The sequence below is a fragment of the Galeopterus variegatus genome, unplaced genomic scaffold (genome assembly GCF_000696425.1).
Source record: "Galeopterus variegatus unplaced genomic scaffold, G_variegatus-3.0.2 Scaffold3000, whole genome shotgun sequence".
Taxonomy (NCBI): domain Eukaryota; kingdom Metazoa; phylum Chordata; class Mammalia; order Dermoptera; family Cynocephalidae; genus Galeopterus; species Galeopterus variegatus.
In genome coordinates, this window is record NW_007729111.1 from 206,771 (window position 1) to 226,206 (window position 19,436).

A 19,436-nucleotide genomic window follows, 5' to 3' on the forward strand; every position below is an offset into this window, starting at 1 on the left:
ATACATATTTCTGGGGTAAAAGTTATATTTCAATACATGTATACAACGTGTGATGATCAAATCAGGGTAATTAGCATATCATTGCAAACCTTATGTTGTTTTTCTTGAAGTTAATAATGACCCATTTTATTACTTTTTTTAAACTTTATTTTTTTCTGCATGCTCCATCAGATTTATTATATACCTATCAAAATTGTATTTCAAATGTAAAACTAAACTATTGATTTTGTTCCTGGGGATCTCACTCCCAGAGGCCTCCATCCTCTTCTAGTTGATGAATTTTTAGGCCACTTGCACAGTTGTCCTTCTGAGTCTTCCTTTTGTTACGTCCTCGTGTTGCATTTTTTATTTCATGGATCTCATGTCATTTTCTTAGTTTACTCCTTTTTTTTCTTAGAACACGTTTTTTTCCCCTGTAACTTCCTAAGAAACAATGAATGGGAAATAAATGTCTGAAAAGATCCACAATTGTAGCAATATATTTAATTTTTAATTTGGTTGGGTTTAGAATTCTATTTTGGAAATCATTTTTCCTCCCAATTTTGAAGGCATTGCTCTGTTGTCTTCCACAATCTCCTGCTGAGAAATCTTATGCTATTCCCAATCCTTTTAGAATATTGTTTTTTTCATGTTGTTCTGATTTTTTATTTAATGAGCCTTAGTATATGTTGTTTTAAAATTTGTTGTGCTAAATTTTTGGAAGCCTCTTTTGTTCTAGAGACTTACATGCCTCAATTCTGGGATGATTTCTTATATTCGTGTTTTGATAATTTCTCCCCCTCTAATTTAGTTCTCTTTTTTTGGAATCACAATTGATCGGATATTGGATCTTCTGGACCTATCCTCTTAGGTTTCTTGATCTTTTCCCTTCTAGTTTCATCTCTTGGTAAATCTAAGTTCTACTTTCTGGGGAGATTTCCTTTACTTTATCTTCTAAATCATTTAACTGTTAAAAATTTGGATATAAAATTTTAATTTCCAAGAGTTTTTTTCTTGTTGACTGTTCTTTTTTAATGCCATTCTCTTCTTGTTTTATGGTTGTAATATCTCTCTTACCTCTCTGAGGATATTAATTACATTTTTTGTGTGATTTCCTTTTGTTCCCTTCATTATCTTTATTTCTTCTGGATTCTATTTTTTTCCCTTGGGCTGACTGGCATTCTCTTTCTTTCTCCTAACTTCCCTTCCTCCCTCCCTCCCTACCTTCCTCACTCCCTTCCTCTCTTCCTCCCTCCCCTCCTCCCCTTCCCTTCTCTCTCTCCTGGTCTTGGGAACCAAGAGTTGATTTGGGATCTGAGGGCTTAACCCTTTGTGATCACAACTTAATATATGGAGGCTCTCCTATAAAGCTTCCCATGCTTGGCTGATCCTGGGCCTTGATTCCTGTCCCCTCTGAACCTAAGTGTGCAGTGTGGTATAAGCAAATGCTCTCTGGGCATAAGTGGCTTTGGTGCTCTACTAGTACTCTTATCTCTCTGGATAATCTTTCCTCCAATATTTAGTCTCTGAGCTTAGCTATTTGATGATTTTAAGGTGATTAAAACAATTTTATTCAGGGCTCTTTTTCTCTGTTTTCAAAAGATGGTTTGATCTAAATAAACTTGTACACCATTACTGAAAACAGGAAGTCCTATTTTGTTATTAATATTCTCTTTGAGTATAGAGTATTAATGATTATGCTAAAGAAATATGTATTTAATATCTAAAACATTATCATACATAATTCTTTAAACCTTGGTGAGTTTAATAAATTAAATTTCTTCTCAATTCACTTTTCTCCATGTTCAAAGAAACTCTTGCCTACTAGGCATGTTAACTTTCATTGAGAGGTACTAACACTCTGCCTGTTTCTAGGATTTCACTATTTTTACCTTAATGCAAAGTGATTATGTGATGGTTATTTTGTGGGTTAATTTGGCTGGGCTAGGGGATGCTCAGATAGCTGGTAAAACGTTATTCCTGGGTGTGTCTGTGAGTATGTTTCTGGAAAAGATAAGCATTTGCATCAGTAGACTGAGTAAAGAAGATCCACCCTCAGCAGGGTGGGAAGGCATCATCCAATTCGTTGAGGGCCCAGGTAAAAGAAAAAGGAGAAGGAAGAGCAGATTTCTCTCTCTTCTTGAGCTGGGACATCCATCCTCTCCTGCCTTCCAGCATCGAAGCTCCTGGTTCTAAGGCTTTTGGACTTGGATTCAGTTACACCACTGGCTTTCCTGGTTCTTCAGCTTGCAGATGGTGTATTGTGGAAGTTCTCAGCCTCTGTATTTTGTGAGCCAATTTTTACAAGAAATCTCTTATACAATGTGTTAAATTTATTGGTTTGAAGTTTCCCCACAACCACAGTAATAAACAAACAAATAAATAAAATCTCTTCTATCTATCTATCTATCTATCTATCTATCTATCTATCTATCTATCTATCCACCCATCCACGATTGGTTCTGTTTCTCTGGAGAACCCTCATACAATTTATTGGATTACTTGGTGGTACTTCAGAAAGTGAAGAACCCACTCTCAAGAAATGGCATATAAGCTAGGTAAGTTTTAGTAGGATTAGAGATGAGAAAGTAATATCCTTGGCAGTAGGCCCTTCTAAGTGTTTAGCAATAAGGACAATTATTGGAAGGGATAGGTGTGGAGAACAAGATTAGGTGATAAGTTTGGTGAGTGGGACACAAAGTACACCTGGATGTAAATTAATATACATTTAGTACTTTCTAGGTGCCATGCTAGAGACTTTACACAGGCTATTTCTTTTAATGAGGTGCTAGAGGGAAAGGATACTGAAGGCATCAATCTTAAGATACTTGACACCTTTATCTTGCTGGTGATAGCTCAGCTACTTTAATGCTTTGTCCTAAAACCATTCCCAAAAGGTATGGGTCAAGGGGAAGTTAAATGTAAAATTGCCCCATCTGACTTTTGGTGATAACAGTCATGTCTCCATTCATAAATGGAGCAAAGAAGATCTCAAGAAATGACCTCTGTTAAAGACCTCTTTGTAGCTGCTAATAAATAGCATAATGATTTCATTTAATTTTGTATATATTTGGCCTCTGTGAAGTCTTGCAAAATTATTAAAGTGCAAAAAATGAGCAGTGGGAAGGAAGGCTTGGATAATCCTCAAGTAGGATAATCATCATCTGAATTATTGTCAGTTTATAGGATTCATTTTCATGGCGGCAAAAGTGGGAGCTGTGGTCTACACACCTTTTTCCTCTTGGAAACTCTTATGGCAGTAAACACCATATCTGCAAATGTAGCTTTGTATAATCCTTGGTTCTGGTATTGGACAAGGTTTGCATTGTAGAATCTGAGTGGAAGAAATAACAAATGCAGAATTAAATGTTAGTTTGTTCAGCCTGCCTCTTAGCAGTTGCTTTAACTTTCAAAGGTGAAAACCTTCAGCTGTTACAGCACTGATTGGAGGTAAAGAGCAGGCTCTCAGGAGAATACTTGCTGAAAAGAACAGAACTGTGTGGCTTTGCCTCTTTAAAAATTCTACTGCTAAACCCTAGGCTGCCCTGCCTCCTTGCTATTTTTGTCTGTTGGCAATTTCCCTTTGAAATGTTATCATCCAATTCTCCCTGAGGCTTTACTCAACTATGTGTTGAACTGCTAAATGCTGCTTCAGCTAATGTCACTATTCAACATAGAGCAATCTCTATGCAGTCTCTAGAAACTGGAGGAAAAAATACCACCTCCCCCTCTAACCTCTGAGGCAAATAGCCCTCACTGTGAAGACAACAGTGATTTTGCTTACAATAGTTTTAGGTAAAGCCAGAAATCACACAGTGAACTTTCAACAACTCATTTATGGCATATATTTTGTCTTGACAACTGGCTTTGATGACAGTACTACTTAGATTTGTGCCTGGATCTTTCCCCTTACCAGGCATAATGTTAGGGGCTTTATATATATATATATCCTGTTTAACAGTACAACACCCTATGAAGGAAGAATTATTGTCTCCATTTTATGGGAAGAACCTGTGATTCGGAGAGATTTTTAAATGGTATCACTGAGCTCCTATTGAAGTTCACTCTGGCTTCAGGGCCTGTGCATTTCCAACTCTACCTTGCAGCTCTTGCTGTCTATCTGAAAGAATTTCTCTCCCAGAAATATTGCAGGCTGAAAACAATATTGAAATAATTGACAATCTTTGGGATTTCCTATGGTAGACCTACTTGTGCAATTTATGATTGGGGAATTGACAAATTAGCATGTATTCTTTTTACAGTGTTTCTCTGTTTTCTCTGAGGACAAAAACCAAGTCCATGTATATCATTGGTAGTTCAAGGGAGGAAGTGAAGATATGAGAAAAAGTAGCTAGAACATGATTAAGAGAATTTTCAATTACTAGAATCTTGCTTGGAGATTCATTTCATCCTTTGAACAAATAATCATTAAATACCTATTATGTGCCAGGCATAATTCTAGCACTGGGAATACAGTGGGGAGCAAAATGGATCAAAAAATATCCATGTCCACCTGGTACTTACATTCTAATAGGAATAGCAAGGAGATAGACCATACATAAAATATAGAAGTAAAAATATGTAGTATATTAGATGGAGATAAATAGGAATATACTAGCATTTAGCTTCTGCTTTACTACTTGCCCCAAATTGGCTTTGTCTTTGGCCTTTTGAAGTCCAAATAGCCAAATGCTTGGTTCAATATCATTTCTGGCACTCCTGAACTTGTGCAACATCACTGATCATGAGATCATATAGGTTACCATTAAATATAATGAGCATAACATCAGTAAAATAAAAAAGGCATATCATTTGGGTTTATTATTAATATCAAGTGTTCTAGGTAACTTAGAGTATAAAAGCTCCTTATGTTCAGTATTATGTTAGTGTCCTGGGGCTTCTGTAACAAAGTATCTCACACTGGGGTGGCAAGAACAGTAGATATCTGTTGTCCCACAGTTCTGGAGGCTAGAAGTCCAAAATCAAGGTGGCTTCTGAGAGCTCTGAGGGAGAATCTGTCTCATGCCTCTTTCCTAGCTTCTGGTAGCCCCAGGCATGCCTTGGCTTGTAGATGGCATTTTCCCTCTGTCTTTACATCATCTTCCCTCTGTAGGTATCTGCCCCTGTGTCCAAATTTTTCCTTTTTATAAAGATATTAGTTACATTGAATTAGGACTCACTCTAATGGCCTTGTCTTAATATGATTATCTGCAAAGACTCTATTTCCAAATAAGCTCACATTCATAGGTCCTGGGGTTTAGAATCTTGACATTTTTTCTAGGGGCAAAATTCAAGATATATTGATATATTTAAATTATATAATCAGTTGAAATTTAAATGAGTATTTGGTATTGCCAGAGTAAGATGCTACAATAATTACTGATTAATAAAAAATGATCTATTTTTGTACAAACCAATTATTAAGACCTTTCAAATAGTTAAATAGGAATATCGATAGATAATATGAATAGTAAGAGTGTATCAGCCAGATAACTTTAGAAAGATTATTAAATACTTTTTGGATCAATAGAATTTATAAACATGTAAATAAAAATACAAAGCAAATAATAGAGATTAAATGATATCACCAAGATAACCTTTACTGAATTATTGTTAGGTGTACTAACATTCATAGCACAAAACAAAACAATCATTAAAAATGGTATAGGTTATTCTGATCTTGTGGCTTCCTGAAGAACAAAATGCTTTTAAGAGATAAGGCTTTATTTGCTCCATATATTCCAAAAATAGTATATCTTTTTTAGTATTATAAAATTCCCATGCTGTTTGCAGTGGATTGAATAACTGGTCTTAATTCTTCAATCTCTTTGCCATGAATTAACAGGAGACACAGAGTTATTCCCTGCCCCTTGACTTTGGGCTTGGCCGTGTGACTTGCTTAGGTGAATGTGATGTGAAGGGGTCCAGAATATGCACCCAAAATATGCCATTTTGGCATATAGATTATTTTGAGTAGAAGGCAACTGAGAATCAATGGATGCAGGAAAAGTTCTCTGCCCTCGCCTTAGGTGCCTAAAATCAGGCAAGTTTTTCTTTGTGGAGGTGGCATAAATTCCCCCCTCCCTCCTGTAGCAGGATAAGGAGAGTGACCCTTATCACTGGAGTCAGAGAGCTGGCACTAAGATGAATCTGCATAAAGAAACTTTATTAGTTAACCTTTCTCTTCCATTTGTTTACCCATATATATATTACTTAGTTAAATTCCCACAATTTATTGGTCCTGGAAGCTCTAACCCCCTTTCTTTTGTCTAATCACTTCTCCACAGTTTACTGCTCTTTGCTAAAATGGTATATAAGCTCCTGAGTCTAATGACCTCTTTGCATTTTCACTTCTTTTTTTTGTAAAGCTCCCGTGCAGTTAAAATTAAAAATACAGCTGTTCCCCCTTATCCACAGGGGTACATTCGAAGACCCCCAGTGGATGTCTGAAACCGCAGATAGTACTGAACCCTATATATACTACATTTTTTTCTATACATACATAACTATGATAAAGTTTAATTTATAAATTAGGCACAGTAAGAGATTAACAATAACTAATAATAAAATAGAACAATTATAACAATGTGCCCGTATCACTATTCTTGTGCTTTAGGGCCATTATTAAGTGAAATAGGGTTACTTGAACCCAAGCACCATGATACTGCAACAGTGGATCTGATAACCAAGACAGCTACGAAGAGACTAATGGGCTGGTAGTGTGTACAGTGTGGATATGCTAAATAAAGGGATGATTCACATCCTGGGAAGGAGAGAGAGGGATGGTGTGAGATTTCATCATGCTATTCTGAATAGTGCATGATTTAAAACTTATGAATTGTTTATTTCTTGAATTTTCCATTTATTATTTTCAGACAGCAGTTGACTGTGGGTAGCTAAAATCATGGAAAGCAAAACTGTAAGTAAAGGGGGGCTACTGTATTAATAAAATTTGTATACCTTTTCTCCAGTTTATCTGGCTATGGTCAGTTTAATTTGCAGGCCCCAGTTACTGAATGTAAGAGGGTAAAGAAAAAGTTTCTTTTTATCTCTACAGGTGTTAGTGGATACAATGCGACAAAAGATTTGAAATGTACTTGTATAATCAATTTTGCCCCCTTGAACTCCTGCCTTTCATCATGAGAAGAATATGTTTTGGATAGCTCCTATCCAAGAAGGAGGAGGGACACATGGAGCAAAACTGGACCTAATTAATAGCCTGGAGTCAAGCACATGTGAACCTCTTTCAGTAAAACTCAGCTGACCCATAAATGGATGAGCAAGAAATATGGGTTTATTGTTGAATGTCCTTGAGATATATGTAGATGTTTATTATGCAGCATTATTGTGGCAGTGGCTGACTGATACATTATTATTGCAGAATATTTAAGTCTTAGTGATGATACTTCTCACTGAAATAATCCAACAAATTGAAGTATTACCAGTTAGACCTGCTATATGATTGACCTCAGCCACTTGATATTCTCACTTAATGGTTCACCAAGGCGATTATGAGAAAACCTTATTTTTTGGGACAAGGAAATGGTAACTTTACTTTTTGAAACAACACTATGACTTTTTTGTTCTAGCTTTTTATACTTTTTCATATGATATCTCTTTAAAAGGGGTCACTTTTTCAGAGAGTGATCATCATCAGCTGTACATGAAAAGCTACCCTTTCAAAAGATTGCTCAGATTCACTTAGGAGTTGTTCACAGTTGTGGATCCACTGCTTTTTAGACTTCAGTAGCTTTGTGCTCTTCAAGAGCTCATCTTGATTATGTAAGGATTGTGGTTCTTCAATTTTTCTTTGCAAGAAACTGTTTTTGAGTAGAGCATAAAATAAAATAAAAAAATGTCTTATTTCCTGTGATTCTTTAGTATGGGTTTGAACAACAAATTCTAGTCTTGGTAAAAGAAGAAAACATGTTTTGTTAATCTATTTCAAATTCACAGGGACTTGCATTATGAAATATTCCTGTCTCCCATGTGGCAGAAAAACTGTATCTGTTCCTGGCAAGACATTGGTTCAAATACATGAAGTTTTTAGTTTTCAAACTTATTCTGTATAGATGATAATTTTCCAATGTATTATGTAGACATGATGAATTACACTGTTGTAGCAACACTTCTGTAATGGTGTTCCAAGAAATTTAGATCTATTCAAGTGATATTATATTTACTATATCAATCTTTGAAAAGCAAGACCTATAAAGAACTAAGGGCATAATTTATTTAAATTGTATAGGCTTTAAAATAAAAATCAAGAACAAAATTCTTTGACCAGTATTTTATATTGAGTTGTGTCCCTCAAAAAGATATGTTGAAGTTTTAATCTCCAGTACCTCAGAATGTGACCTTAATTGGAAATAGGGTCATTGCAGGCATAATTAGTTAAGATGAGGTCATACTGGAGTATGTGTGGGCCCTTAATTCAAATGACCTTATAAGAAGACCATGTGAAGACACAGAGGAAGAATGCCATGTGACAACAGAGGCAGAGATTGGAGTTTTGCAGCTTCAAGTCAAGGAATGGCGAGGATTGCTGGTGACACCAGAAGCTCAGAAAAAGGCATGGAACAGATTCTCCTCTAGATCATTTGAGAGAGTGTGGTCCTGTTGACACCTTGATTTCAGACTTCCAGCCTCCAGAACTGTGAGATGATAAATACTTATTGTTTTAAGCCACCCAGTTTGTGGTAATTTGTTATGGCAGCCTTAGGAAACTCATACGATCGGTGTTTAGAATTAGAATACAAGCACAAAGATAAAGACACGAAATAATACATAAAGTTATAAAAATAAAAAAGCAGCATCATGGAATCATATTTAGACAATACTTCAGAGCAGCCTTTCTCTTTATATGAATAATACATAGATATGGGAGGAATTAAAGGTAAGCAAAGCAAAAAACAAATACAAAAACAAAACTAGAGATTACCACATTTTCTAATTTCAGGGAGAATCACTGTTAAGTTTTGTGGCATAGCCTGCCAGCATATGCAAAATAGGTAACTTCTCCCCAAATAGGATTATATTATACACATGGGCTTTGTAGCAAGTTCTTATTTTTAGTACTGCATCTTAAACATGCCATTATTTTTTTTTAACTCGGAAAACTCAATTATCTATGCTTCTAATTCTGTATCATTAAGTTAAGTACATTACAAAGTGCTTCTATAGCCATCATCTCATTTGATTATGAAGGAACAGCTAGAGAAGAGTCAGGTGTAGCCTGTTTGTCATCAGTTGGGGAATCAAATTTTAGGGAAAAAATATTAGTTTACCTGTTGGGTTAAACTGAGGAGTAGAAGGAAGAATTGAACCTTTATTTACTATTACTTACCTCCTTCTTTGCCCTAAAGCTTGAGAATTAGCTGATGGGGAGCCTAACATGATGGAAAAATAGAGGATTGTGGAGTAAAGGAATGCTAATGCTCAATAATTACATCCATATTATGTGGCCATTAAGAATTGTGTAGAATTCTCAACAAAATACTAGCAAACCTAATTCCACAGCACATTAAAAGGGTCATACACCATGATGAGGTGAGATTTATCTCTGGGAGGCAAGGATGGTTCAATATATGCAAATCAATACATGCAGTATACCACATTAATATAACAAAGGATAGAAATCATATGACCACTCAAAAGATGCGACCGTGTGCAAGTCACTTCCTCATTCCGGGCCTTGATTCTTCATCCATAGAATAAGGATGATGGTACTTAAAAAAAATCATGTAGATGAAGATTCAATTATATGGGAGAACATTCATTGTATATTAAATGAAAATCAGATCATAAGAATGTATGTACCATATGACCCCAATTTCAGAAAGCTTTATATATATATATGCGCATAGAGAAAAGACTGGTAAGATATACATGAAAAGGTCAACAGTGATTATGTTTGGGGATTTGAATTATAGGACTTGGGGGAAAGTTGCTGCATCCTAAAGAGGCAAAGATGTCTTGGGAATGTACAAAAATACCAGTATCTTATATTTGCACAACACTTTGGCTAACACTAAATATATGGTTGGTGGGCTTGGGAGTTGAAATTTAGCTTAGGTCATCTGAGTAGAGTTATCTGTTCTTTGTACTTTGCAATAATGAAGAGTAAAAGTCAAACCTTCAGGGGCCAAAATGGTAGGTAATGTGAAAGAAAGAAATGGGGTCTAAATTATAAAAATATTGTTTATATTTATTTGTTCAACCAATATTCACACTCCTACTATGTGCCTAGTACTGTTCTGGATCCTGGAGTGGTTATTAAGAAAATAGACATACTTAGTAGTTTGCAGTCCCGTTAGAGAACCAAAGCATGGGCATGTGAGTAAGTTAGTCACTTAGCTCCCGGGCTTATATCTCATGACACTCCACACTCATCTCTCTTATGAGGACTTATATGATGTCTGTCTTCCCATTCAAACTGTAATTTCCATGAGGATGGGATAAATATGTGTCTTATTTTACTTGGTATCCCTGGAGTCTGACTTTCTGATGTAGGCAGGTAGTAAACATTTAGTTGAATGAATGCTCAATGATGTGAGAATTTAGGGGGGAGAACAATGCAGGCTGAAGTAGATGGAGAAGGCCTATAGGGGATATGGAACTGGACCAGGTCTGTAAAATGGCAGATGTGATTAGAAAGAAGGGATTTTGGGATTAAAAGGGAAAGAATAGGAAGAAACTGCTTTCTAGACTCAGATGGAAGAATGAAGAATCCAAATGACTGAGCTTTGAGTTCTGACTAATGGGAGGGAAAACATGGTTACAAGGGATTAATTGAAGGAAAGGGAAAGCAGGACTTAATAGGAAAAAAAAAAATTAGAGTACCTGAGGAAAATACATCATGGATTCTCTTAAAAGGAAAAAAATGACTGGCCAGTTAGCTCAGTTGGTTAGTGCGTGGTGCTGATAATACCAAGGTCCAGGGTTCGATCCCTGTACCGGCCAGCCCTCCCCCCCACCAAAAAGGAAGAAATAGTTAACATTGTAAGTGACTTATTTCTTTAGGGAAGCTTATCATACGAATCATATTATTTGGAGTGTGATGAAGTTTTACATGTACATAAAGTCAATGCTTCTTAAAGTTCCAAGAATATTTGAAGGTATCAGATGTTCATTGTTCTCTTTTAGGCTGTCAATAATAAAGAGCGAATCAATTGTATAATTAATAATAATTTCTAATTGCCAGGTATTGTCGTGAGTGATTTAATTTATTAACTTGTTTTATCCCCTCAATAATCCTATTGTTATTCTCATTTTGAAGAAACTGAGGCATAAAAATTTTGAATAACTTGGCAGTGGTTACACAGCTAATAAGGAGCAGACCTAGGATTTGAATTTGGGCAGTTTGGCTTCAGAACCCGAGAGTCTAACCACTGAATTATGCCTCTCTATATTATTGGTGGATAGAAGCAGAAACTGTAATCACTATTTTAACTTAAAATGTGTTTAAATCGTGTTTGTGAATTTGAAAAGGCAAGAAGAATGGCCAGGACAGTTGAGGAGTGGATAAATATATTAAGATGGGATGGTATATCAAATGACGGTGGAGATTTTTATGTGAAGTAACATTTGTTCATCCTTACATATTTCTTAGAGCAGCACTGTCTAATAGAAATATAATACAAACACATATGTATTTTAAATTTTTTAGTAGCCACATAAAAATAGTAAAAAGAAACAGGTGAAATAATTTAATTTTGATAATATATTTGATTTAACCAAGTATATTCAAAATGTTATTATCTTAAAATGTAATCAATATGCAACTTATTAGTTATTTTATATTCTTTTCTTCACACTAATTCTTCAAAATCCAGTGTGTATTTTATACTTGAAGTACATTTCAATTTAGACTGGCCACATGTGGCATATTGAGCATGTGTGGACTCAGCAGACTAAATGTCTTAGGAATGACCCTCTTATTTTTTTATGTTTCCATGCATTTTTCTGAGTTTCTTTGCCTTTTTTTACATGTACATCATACACTGTCATTTAGTTTGTCTAAATGATTTGACGGGCCTATTCCAATGTTTTATGAGGCCTGTTGTGTTAATAGCAGAGCCCAGGAATTCTTGGGCTTCCTGCTGTTTTTGAAATTGCATAGATTTTTATTTTTTGATATGGTGAATCTGATCTTGTTTTTTGATGGACCACTTTTTTGGGGGGTATATGCAGATGAATTGCTGAGCACTCTATATTTTGTTTCAGAGCCCCTGCTTTCTTTCTTGTAAAGGGAGCCCATTTGGACTAATTAACTGAATTCACTGGTCTCTTTCTTTTCCCCCACAAAACACCTTAAAATCTAATTCTACTCTCAGAGGAATTTCAGCAATATCCATGTCTCTTCTGATAGGTTCTCAGGGCCTAGGTAATTAACCTCTTTCCACTAAGCCTGAGGAATTCATATCATTGGAGCAGCTATTTTCTCCTGTTACACTTCTGTGGTGTCTATTTGCCAGAAGTTAGATTGAAGTACACTTACTGACTAAAAGGATAAATGAGAGCAATGGCATGCAGTAGTGATAGAAACAGATCACTGAAATAAAGTCTGGAAATCCATGAACATTGTATTTGTGTTGCATAATTCTATTAGCCACTAACTCAACATGAAATGCAGATTTATTCTAAATATATGTATTTAAATATATATTATATTATGTAAATATATTTATAAATATACATAAACGACATTCATAAAGAAGACCGAATAAAAACGTTTCTTCACTTGAACTTTAAGAAGTTTTTGGTAATTGGAAGCATTTGAGGTGGTTAACAAGGTTAAATTAAATAACTTACTGAGAAGCTAAGCAAATGTTGTAAGAATATTATTTGTAAAATTAATAAAACTTTTCTAATAGTTTTCTTTTGTAGCAATAAGTGGCATTGACTTGGGAAGAAACTATAGCAATGTCTTGGTGAGTGAGACAAGATGCAAGTTTGTCTATTAACTACTGCAATAACTAAATATATTGTTATCCCAAGGGAGTTAAAAATGTATGGTTCTCATACTAAGTGACCATGGGTAGCCAAAAACTGTTTTTGGGATATCCTAATCCTTCTTCACTGAGTTTACACAGAATTTCGGGGTTAATCTTGCTACCCACTGGATGTCACTGTTGCTGCACCAAAAATGTCAAGTATTCGAGCATTTTTTCAGTCCCCCAAAAGGCACATAAGGAAGCTTCAATTAGGAATGTCAGTGATAATGCTGTGAGATGGAATAGAGATGACCAATATCTGGATTTTCCGGTTGACGATTAAAATGTCAGTCTGTATCATTCTTGATTTTTCACCACAATGACAGTCGAGAAAACACTTTCATGTTGAGATTAAAGACTTTTGTGGAGTGACCCAGAGCTGTCTTTGATATCACGGTGGTGTTTTCATCATTTTGAAGCAGGGCAGATGTTTTTACATCTGTTTCTCCTTGTCCCAATGAGGGTTGAAAGGAGTCTTGCTTGATTGAGTCCCTTAGATAAGGAATATGGAAATTATATCTTTTAACCTTGCTTGGTGTGACTGGACTGCCAAGTAACAAGTAGAAGAAAATGTCTTTCTTTTGATGGTTTGCTTGTGAAAGTTTTCCACTCCAGTGATAAGGAATTCATCTGTGTTAGAGCTGTCAAATGGTCTCAAGATTTAAGAATAAATTTTTTGTTATTTTTCTTTTTTTTTTTTTGCAATTGTTTACATCTGCTATTCGAAATGCTATCACTTACTGGTGTATAAAAGACAGGCCAAAGCATTGGATTCACAAAAGAGTTATGATCCTTGTAGTTTGTCTACAGTTTTGAAAGAATTCAAAAAGTGAAGGTTTGGATATAAAACATTAGAATTGGAAATTAATATATTTACTTTTATATCATAAGATGATCTTGCCTGTATAGTGTTGACTTTATTTAGCTTTCTAACACATGCTGTATTTAAGTGATTCAGGGAGAATATTATACTTTCTGCTACACTTGAGAGCATGCTGATTTTTTCTCTAGCATTTCCAGTGCTTAGCATGAATACAGTAGGTATTCAGTAACGTTGGTTGGATTGGATTTGACAGTATGCTAAGTGAGGGGCTGTTAAGATGGACTATAAGTTGTCTCTTGTAGCTTTAGGGAGTTTATAATCTAGTTGAGGAGAAGGCATACTGACAACAAACAGTAGAAGAAACCTTTTATGGCATTACCACTCATAAAAGCACTTTGCTATTTACTTGGTTAAATTGTGAAGCTTACCCATATGTGCGGTCACAGGGTGTTATAATTTAAAGAGAAACAATATGCTGAGAGGCAACCCTGGATGAAACATCAAATTCTTGTCTTTGTTTATGTGGGCTTCTTAATTTATTATTTTTGCATGACTATTTAAAGTTCCAAGAGGGAAGATGACTCACTTAAGATCTTGCTACTCAAAGGGGAGGTCTGCAGACAGCTGCATTTGGTCTCATTTGAGGCTTGTTAGAAATGCAGAATCTCAGGCCCCATCTCAGACCTATGAATCAAAATCTGCATTGTAATGAGATTCCCTAGATGTTTTGTGCATGCTCATTAAAATTTGAGAAGCTGTGATTTAGGGTATCCGTTATGTCAGCAATAGGTCAATGAAGTACAGAGGCCTTTGTCTAGAAGAGAACAGAGGTATATTGTTAGAATAGTAAATCCTTACAGTGCTGTTTACAAGAGAATGGTTAATGAAGGGAAATAGTGGAAATGTTGTGAGTGAAATTTTTATGAAGCAGTTTGGAAAAGGCTTACTAGCACATCGAGGGAACTATTCTGAATTGGCCAAGAAATGGAAGAAGTGAACAAGTTCGGAGTGATCCTTCCCCCTCTCCAGCTGCTTAGTTTTCACAGGTAGGCTGCTTCTTTGATTCTCCAAGATCAAATGAGCCTTGGTGATTTTTCCCTTTTTTTCCTCCCTCAACCCCGGGGCTACAATAACTAGAATTTTGCTTCATTGCCAGATGCTTCTTTGGGAAAAGAGGTTGCTCACTTTGTATAATAATATTTTACAACTTAACTTGCCTCCTCCCACAGATTAGTTCCATAATGAGAGGACCAAGGACCTGTGGATTCTGCAGAACCTTTGCTTGACAAGATGCCTGTGAATGGTGATGCACAGATGGGCTGGGATGAGCTTAATTCATTATTGCACACACACTACAGCTTTGTTTATTATTAATGACACGGCAGACATTTTCCTCAGCTCTGGAACTAAATAAAGCAATAACCCCGCCATAAGGGAGATAAGAATTGGAAGATAATAAATATTTATCACCAAATCTCTCACTTTCCTAGCAACCACAAATGGAAGAGGAAGTGAGTGCCTAATTTTTTTGAGAGCCAGTGCCAGGAAAACAAAAGCTTTTAAAAAATCTCATCAATCAAGCAGATTGATTGCTGGGGGTTCTAGAAATCTCAATACAGTTTTTTAATAGAGGGAGATGCGATGATTGAGCACAGTTGAGACACTTTTTGAGACCTGCAATCTTGGCCAGATGCCAGTTGAAAAATAACTATCGTCTATCAAGAGTATTAAATAATACAATCTGGTGGCTCTGTTCACCAAACAGTATTATTTTGTTTATTTTCCTGGTCTAAAGACACGGTACAGCAACAAAGCCATAAAACTGCATTGCCTCACACAGCAAGTTGAGTTCATTCCAGGGAATTTACTAATACATTGGAATTGTGTTTTCAAGATTATGTGTAAATAGAGATGGGTTATGCACATAATTTTTTGGCTTTTCCTGGTATGGTATGGTGCCCTTGAAGGAAGCCAGTGTCTTCAAACTCTGTCAGAAGAATGGCTCAGCTTCTCCAGGGCCAGTAACCAATTTCCTCAATTTATGCATTTTTCTTGCCATTGTTTAATGCTAAAGAGGAAAACACAGGACTAATATGGACATCTAGTCCTATCACTGGAATGGATAATTAATATGACTTTGAACAAGTTGTTGTGTTCCTCTAGGTCTTGGTTTCCTCATTTAATAAATGATGGGATTGAAACTGGGGCTCCCTGAGGCCCCATCTTGTGTTAGAATGCTGACTCTACAACTTTATTGCTAGTCTTGGTTTTCTTATCTGAACCCCTACCCTTGGATATCCATATAACTTTGGCATCAAAATGGTCACAAATTTATTTCTTACTTGTAATTTTATTCCTCTCTATCTTTTTTTTTATTCAGCTGAGCTATATGAGGGGCCTTCAAAAAGTTAATGGAAGGATTCATATTATCTTTTAATTCAATTTTTCTACAAACTTTTTGAAGTACCCTGGTATTTTATCTTTATTTTATAGTATTTGATGTTCATCAGTAAACTGTGGAAAATAACATGATTTGGCATCTGTCTCAATGGATATGCAATATCTTTAATTAGAGCAAAGCAACACAACTGCTACTGGTATCCTGCTGAATTTTCTTTGTGACTGTGTTTGTTGGGTGGTGTTTGTATGTGGTTCATCTTTTAAGGCTAGGTCCTCACTGAATGAAGAAATCCTGAGGAAAGAATCCTATAGCTTCTTCCCTAATGGAGAGGAGACAAAAGGGATGAATGATAGAGATAGAAACAAAATCCATCAGTTTTAACTATCTCTTGTTCAGCATTTGTGGTCTAATGTCTCTCCTAGATGTTATATGTGAGAATGTCTACTAAAGGGAATATTTGTCCCAGTGCATCAAAAACAAAGGTATATACTGCACACATTCTGTGTACCAAATTAGTAATTCTCAGCACACTATATTAAATAATCATTGGGCCAGATTTCATGGGGTGATTGACCTACTGTCAGCACAGCAGATAATGCATTTCCCATTTTCTTAACTTTGTTCCTGGCCATTATGATGCTATTTAATGCTGTGGAGGTACAATTTACTAAATGGTACACTAGTAGACTGAACAACTTAATGCACCTCTCAAAATGTCTACCTTCTACCCGGGGAGCAACTAATTTCCCCATATTATCACATCCAATATATTATAGAAATGTCAGTATGGCCATCCCTATCAACATTTCACTCTACGACTTCTCTTAAAATTTGTTATACTATTAAGGTACGTGTGACTTCCTCAACCAAAAAGGGCCCTGTTTTTAGAAATATCTGTCCATATGGATTGGTATAAATGGAACTAGATTTCTAATTTTAAAAAATGTACATTTTTAAATACCTAAACAATTTGAATTTAGTACCATAAAAGAGTGCTAATCATATTATCAGTGATGATCATTGGACCAAAATACACATCTTTAACAGTACATTTTCACTGGTGGTAATTTTAAATGAATTTAGTCTCCACCATTCATTCAAATACCTGTGCAATTCTTGGCCAGTACTCTCTGCAACTCTTGCATTTTCAAGATTCATTTTCTAATCAGTGAAATCATTTACCTCTCTCAGATGCTAGGCCAAGAGTAATGGAACTGAGTTGTTAGCTGTCACAGGCTTCCTTTTCTTTCATCTTTCTGGGAAGGGCAGGAAAAGGAACACCTTAGCATCATCTTTCTTCATCCAAAGAGGAAACAGACAGTAATCAACATTCAATTCCGCCACTCAATTGTCCATAGTGTCACAGTGCTGTCTGTCACATGGGCTCCTAATCATGAAGTCTTAAAAGAATGGCAAGTACCTTTGGTGTATCCCAGGTGTGATCTGATGCACTTCCCAGGACCATCAGAAGGAAGAAATGATAATGATGGGCAAAGTGGTGGCATCTCTCTTTAAAATTCCCATCATACATTGTGACTTAGAACCTTGCAGAATGCCAGGCAGCATGCTCTGCTTTTACAATGATAAAATCAATATGTTTGGGGAGATTTGCATTTTTCACCAAGGAAAGGAACATGGCAGATTTAGACTTCTAGCAAGTTATTGTAAGCAACAGTGTTAGCAGAAATGATTTAAGGAACCAAAAAATCATTGGCCCTCTAAAATGCTTTAGGAGAGCAATATTAGAAAACCAGATGAGATGATAATCTGTATTAATTTATAGTTGCCTAGCATTTTGGGGACTGCAACATGGAAGCCAAATTTTTATGCATTTTTTAAAAGTCATTTGTAGATTGGTGAAATGTATAGATTGAGAAGAGCAGGATCATGGAATTGACAGTGTCTGCCTAACTGTAGCTGAGGTAAATTCAGTCTTGTCACATCTTTCTCATTAAACCTGACTGTTCCCAAATATCTTTCACCAATCTTTAGTTGTAACCAAGGAAACACAGTAAATGGGACCTATCTCTCTAGGGCTCAGCCCACTAGAATTTCTACTTCTGTTAGAATTTCTGTTTTCTCATAATTTCTTATGATGAAATTAAAAGTTTACTTTTGATTTTCATCCTTTGGAAAGACCATGATGGGCTTAAATATTGTTTTAAGATTGTCTTGATTTTGCCAAAGTTCTTTTCCCACAGATTGATCATTATCGGATGTGTTGGAAAGTTCAAGCAACTGTTTATTATTGATTCTAAATATTCTTTAAGTTTTGACTTCTCTCCCAAATTTTCCTGCTATTATTTATGTTGTAGAGTCTTCAGGAAGTTGCCTTTTGTATCTATAGTATTTAGTTGTAATCACTGGGAGAGAGAGAGACTGTAGTAGGCTTATTCCTTCCATCTTGGCCAGCGCTGAAAGTCCTGGTTTGTGTGTGGAAAAGTTCCATCTATTGAGCAAGATAAGAGGAGATGCAGTGAGGTTAATATGTAGGTCACTGTAGTAGTCTAATTAGCAGATGGTGATAGCTTGGATTAGGAAGGTGACAGAGGAAATGAAGAGAAAGGTCTAGGTTCAAGAGACATATTGGAGGCAAAATTAATTGAACTTACTAACCCTACTGTAAAAGGTGGATTGGGGAAAGCACTCAGGATGAGTACAGATGTATGTAGGTTTCTATGTTTGGTAGCAGAAAGTTGAGGGAGTTCTTGTCTGGTGACTTCTATTTTGTCTATAAAATATTTGTTGAGGTCACGTTCTGAGGGTTAAGGAAGGTGGGTAACGGGTGGTGGACTAGTGGGCACTCGGAAGTTTGAGGAAACAGATGCTAGAGAGGGTGGGAGAATGAGTTGTTCGAGGAAGTATAATAACCCGTGGCTCCTTTTAACTCCATGCTTCAGACATACTGAACTTCTTTCAATTACTGCAATCTACCATGCACTCCTCCTCTGAACTTTCTTTCACCTCTGTCATTAGCTCTGCCTGGAACACTCCTGCCACCTTCATCAGATGATTCCCACTCATCCTTCAGATCTCAATTTAGACACCATGTTCTCCAAAAAGCCCCTTTTATGGTTAGCTAGAAAAAGTTAGGTGCCCTGGGCATGTGCTTCCATGGCCACCTTTACCTTCCTCACCATAAGCCCTGTTGTTGCGGTTGCTTGTCTAACTGGCCATCTCCCCACTAAACGGTGAGTTCTGTGGGTCAGGGGCCACATAGTTGGGGACGATGAAAACA